The sequence below is a fragment of the Phascolarctos cinereus genome, unplaced genomic scaffold (genome assembly GCF_003287225.1).
Source record: "Phascolarctos cinereus isolate Bilbo 61053 unplaced genomic scaffold, phaCin_HiC Scaffold_5;HRSCAF=322, whole genome shotgun sequence".
Taxonomy (NCBI): domain Eukaryota; kingdom Metazoa; phylum Chordata; class Mammalia; order Diprotodontia; family Phascolarctidae; genus Phascolarctos; species Phascolarctos cinereus.
Genome location: NW_027555958.1, coordinates 48,302,064 through 48,307,517, shown reverse-complemented (window position 1 = coordinate 48,307,517; position 5,454 = coordinate 48,302,064). Strand labels below are relative to the sequence as shown.

Genomic DNA, 5,454 nt, shown 5'->3' with positions numbered 1-5,454 from the left:
AGGCTCCTAGAAGGAAGACATCATGTCTTTTTCTCAGTTTTATAAATTTTATTATTAATAAGAGTAACAACATCTTTAATGTGCCATCTTTTATGTGAAAGGGGATGGGAATAGACTCTTGTTCTCTGCCCCCCCCAACACACACAAATACGAAAACACTTGAACTAAGCCTTATACACAGCAGATATATTTCTCTTGTGTCCAAAGTCATTAGCTTAATTATGAAGCATTAAACTAATTCAGTAAAGTAGGAGCTAAAATGTTCAAGTTATTTCTTTAGCAAAAAAAAAATAGTAAAGTTGTTCTGGTTATAAAAGATCAATCAATATATATAACTATACACTTCAGATATTCACAAAAATGTGAGAAGAAGGTTTATGAAAAGACATTTAATGCAATTAGTTTTGAACAACTCTTGGTGGTCCATATCTTTTTATGTTCATTTGTTGTTGTTGTTGTTTTTTGGCTAGGCAATGGGGTTAAGTGACTTGCCCAGGGTCACACAGCTAGTAAGTGTTATGTGTCTGAGGCCGGATTTGAACTCAGGTCCTCCTGAATCCAGGGCTGGTGCTGTATCCACTGCACCACCTAGCTGCCTCCTGGTGGTCCACATCTAAAAAGATTTCCAGCGCCCCTCCTCTCCAAATGCTTCCACTTCCAGAAAAGCACATACTTACCAGGAATTTTAGTGGGTTTGGTTTTTTTGGTTGTTTATTTTGGTTTTGGTTTGAGTTTTTTAAAAGGCTCCCAAGGTAAGTTATTTACAATTCAATTGCCACTGTCAACAGATCTGGACCTTTGGTGATGCTGGAGACTTAGATCTATTTGAAGAAACCCATCTCTGGTTCTTCTCAATTATAGAAGACCTGCTAACACATCAGGATTTGCTATGGCTGCAGCTCCTGGACCTGCTGTAAGATTTGCAGCTATGAGAATGAGATGGGCTCCAAGATCTACAAAGAACTCCTAGTGAGGGAACACAATTGTCTTCTCAACCTACTGTGTCTTTTGCTTCTTTCAATCAGTTTAATTTTCCTACCATTTATTTCTTTTCCAGAAAGTTTTTCAGTAGCATTCTTGTCACTGTAAGAGGCAAACTTAACTACCCCTTCACTTAGTTTAGGTCTATAAGCATATGCAAAGATTATTTCCCTAGCTTGTCTTATGAAATCATTGAGATCCTGCCAGCTGACTCATAAAGATAAATTCTCAGCTATAAGATTGTTTTCTGCTTCTGCAGGCAGGGCATTTTTCCTCGTTTCAGGGATGACAGCTACTAAAATGATTAGAGTAAGGATGGGAACTTGAGCCCTTTAGGCCAAATATGGCCTTCTAGATCCTTAAGTGTGGCCTCTGTATTCAGAAGGCCATATGTGGCCTCAAGGCCACAGGTTCCCCTGGATTAGAGTATCACCTTCTTTCTCATCCAGCTCAAGAACTAGTCCTAGAATGTTCAATTGTAACTCCTTCACTACAAAGTTCCTTTCAATTAAGTTCCCAAACAACATCATCAGCATCCCTTGGGTCCTCAAATTCCACAAACCCAAAGCCTCTCTTTCAGATCAATGTCTTTTATTCGTCCATAGCTTTTACATCTTTTCCTTGGATTTAGCCTTTCAATAATGTTCTACAGCCACTTATGGTGGCCCACTTTTAATTTCAATATAAATAGGCAGGATTTACAGCATCAAATCCCCTGGAGATAGAGACAGCAGAGTGGAGGATATTCCACGGATGGCATTCCCTCAGCAGGCATGAACCTTGGGTCAGGAGACATCATATCTCACATCTTCCTCTGTATTTCCCAAAATAGTTCCTAGCATGATGACAGTCATACAACAAGTACCGGTCAAATATTTGTTACAGTCTCGGGCAGCCTAGACAATATAGCCCCAATGTCTAGCCTTGTGGTCAGAGAAAGAAAACAATGTTCAGTGGGAGGAGAGATTCTAAACTAGAGGATATATACATGAATCTTGAATTCATTTCAATTTCTTGAATTGAATTCATTGAATTGAGGGGATTGTATATGATCCTGTGGGAAAGAAGAATGTCACTAGAAGGTCAGAGTATTGACCTAATGGAAACTCAAAGTTTGGCTCCTTTCTGTCAGAGCTGATAGACTGCACTTCTGCATCTGCTCATGGGTTCTTATAAGTCTTGCTTGCTTTTTTTCTTGCTTCCTTTCTTCCTTCCTTCCTTCCTCCCCCTCCTTTTTTTTTCTTTTGAGGCTAGGTGTCCCCATCTCACCCAGGCTGGAAGTGAAACAGCCATTCATTGACTGGATCCCTCTGCTGATTGGCATAAAAGCCTTGATGTGCTCTGACCTGGGATTATTTACCTCTCCTTAGGCAGCATGGTGGCTCCCCAAACCCAGGGGCTTACCATATTTTTGCCACACAGTGTATAGGTATCTAATCAGCTTTAGTCCTACATGATGTCTCCTGGTCCAAGTGATCCATGAGCCTCATTGATCTTTTTCACCCCCACCCTACTTTCACTCTCACAGAAATTACACTAGCACACTTGAATGAGTCCTTTGTTTTATGCATTTTCTGTGGGGATTAAATAAAGGCTCTCATATACCCAATTTTAGTACCTTGAGTATCAGTGAATCAGCAAGGGTCTACTAAGTGTTTGTTTATGTGTCAAGCATCATATTAAGTTTTAGGGATACAAAAAAGGCAAAAACTGTTCCTGCCTACAAGAAGCTTACATTCTAATGGGGAAGACAACCAACATGTAAATAGCGAGGTCTAATAAGGTATATAGAGAAAGAGTAAGTAGAAGGTGATATGAAAGGGGAAGTCACTAGTAGTTGAGGGGGAGGGGGGACCAGGAATCAAATAGCTAGAGGCCACAGGTTCTCCACCTCTGATAGACATCTTGTGGGAATCAGGGAACCTTTAACCCACATTTGAGGAAGCCTAAACACAAGCTATACCCTAAGTATATTTAGATATTATCTACCACCTGCCAGTTCCAACCTAAGGTTGCCAGAATTCTTAAACTCACAATGTTACTTTCAAACCTAGAAATACCAGCCTTGAGTTTGTTATTCATTGGGCTAATTTCAGGGCGAAAAAAAACACCAACAACAAAATAAAAAAGAAGGACAATCTTAGACTCCCACTTGTTTAAATAGGACAATCTTTTAGCTACCAAAGGACGTGGAGGTTAGGTGGTGGAGTGAGCTAACCATTCCAACCCCACCTATCACTAGGGTCAAAATTCAGTATAGTCTTGCCTAATTTGAAGCCAGAAAGGGAGAGAGACAGAGACCTGAAGGGGAAGACTGTTCCCTTTTGTATACATACCAAGTCATCAGGTCTTTTGACTCTGCAGCCAAAAATGGAACTCTCAGAGAGAAGGAACACAGGATGGGAAGAAACACCATCCACCTCAAGCTTCCATGTGGTTTCCTAAATCTAATAATACAAATACTGAGCATGTTCTATGAGGACAGTACTCAATACAATCAGACGACCCAGGAGGATCCATTGCTTATGCTCCTCCTGAGTTCAGAGAGGAAAATCAGGCCAATTTTACGCTTTTTAGAACACCCTGTAATACACCATGTTAAAACAAAGCTCAGGATATAAAATTTTGTTCTTCTGTCTGTGGTTTACCATGTTCTGAGTTCAAGCTCCTTGGTCTCCCCAGCAACATCTCTAACCTTGAGACCACCTCCAGCCCCCATTCCCTTATTCTGCTCTAAGCCCATATAATAATGTCTTTCAGTTCTACTGTTCCCTTTCTTTTAGTAATTTCTTCTCCTAGTTTTCATGCTCCAGCCTTCAAATTCATTCTCAGGCCCATTCTTTGGTAAGTGTTCTAATTGAGTCAGATATTTTCTTTCCTGAAAACTGGACTGGAACTAAGGGATATCATCTAAAGAACTCCGAGCACAAAGGTGAGGTATTAAAAAAACCCAACTCCTCCCATTCCCCACATTCTCAATCCCATTTCCCATGTTTTCCTATTGACCTCTAATGACCAAACTTCATAAAGTCACTGACTGAGGTCAATAGTTACCAGTAGTGAATACCCCTAGAGATCCCAAAGGCCTCCTTTCCACTCATCCCCTCCCCCACCTCATGCAATGGTTAATGAAAGGATGTGGTAAATCTTACTTGAAAGGACACCAATAGCACCACTACCAATGCTGTTTTCTAACACAAGGCTGATGGACATTCTCTACACACACACACACACACACACACACACACCCCTCTCCTCTTTACCACCTCCCCTTTTCCCTCACCCAACCCCCACCTCTACTACCACTGAAAAAGCTGGCACCAATCGCAGAAAATTTCTTATGGCCATCTCTGGGAAGTGGAGGGAAAAGGTGCCGACAAAGAGGCCCTATCTACAGCTCCCTTTTCACAAGAAGCATGTATCCAATTAAAGGATTTTAATTAAAATGCTTTCTGTAGCATCCTGTTTCTACTCACTGCTATAAATTAAACTTGACATACTCTGATTTAACAGGTGGGTGAGATTATTCTGAAAGCTGCCAGATGGAGGGAAATAGAAGGAGGGCTGGAAGGAGATGTGTGTGTGTCTACAAAATCAACTTTCAATTGTTAAATTTAAAGTAAAGGGAGGAAAGAGAGAGGGGGAAATAAGGGGGAAAGGAGGGAGGAGAGAGAGAGAGAGAGAGAGAGAGAGAGAGAGAGAGAGAGAGAGAGAGAGAGAGAGAGAGAGAGAGAGGAGGGAGGAGGGAAGAAAGGAGCAAGGGAAGAAGAAAGGAAGGAGGAAGGAAGGAAGGAAGGAGGAAGGAAGGAAGGAAGGAGGGAAGGAAGGAAGGAAGGAAGGAAGGAAGGAAGGAAGGAAGGAAGGAAGGAAGGAAGGAAGGAAGGAAGGAAGGAAGGAAGGAAAGGAAAGCAAAATCTTCAGTTAGAACACAATGAAATTTCTTTAAAATACAACCTCTGTCCCATTCTATATTCCCAAAGCAAACATCTATCTTCAGAAATGTTAACCAAAGGTCCAGAAAGCTCTGTAATCTCCATATGATATTTCTCCCCAGAGAACATTTTAAAACTTCAGTGCTCCCTTGGTAGGGGAAGGGAGGTGGCCTTACTACATTGGAGATCATAGCTGCTTAGTTGCATTTGCTTACCCAAATTCCAGATTATCCACAAGCAGGCATTTGGATGGTGGCAGGACAATAACCAACTCGAAATAATGAGATCCTTTCAACGTGCCCATTACATCCTAGGAATTGTGAGTGATTTGGGGGAAGACTGTGACTCCTCTAGGCTACAAAGACATCACTTACATCAACCAAATTAATATATTCATTATCCCCTAGCTAATGCTTTCAAGATCGTATTGGTCTAATCAGCCAGAGTCAAATACATTGTACGTTGACCCCAACATCTCAGGGTCAGTCTCCCCTTCCACTTAGAATTCTCTTTCCCTCCCTCTCTGTATATTGGAACCTAA

At 41.3% G+C, this 5,454-nt stretch overlaps 1 pseudogene; it reads right to left on the bottom strand.

Annotated features, from left to right (window-relative positions):
* Nucleotides 1–781: 781 nt before the first annotated feature.
* Nucleotides 782–5,217, bottom strand: LOC110216544 (serine/arginine-rich splicing factor 5 pseudogene; annotated as a pseudogene).
* Nucleotides 5,218–5,454: the final 237 nt, after the last annotated feature.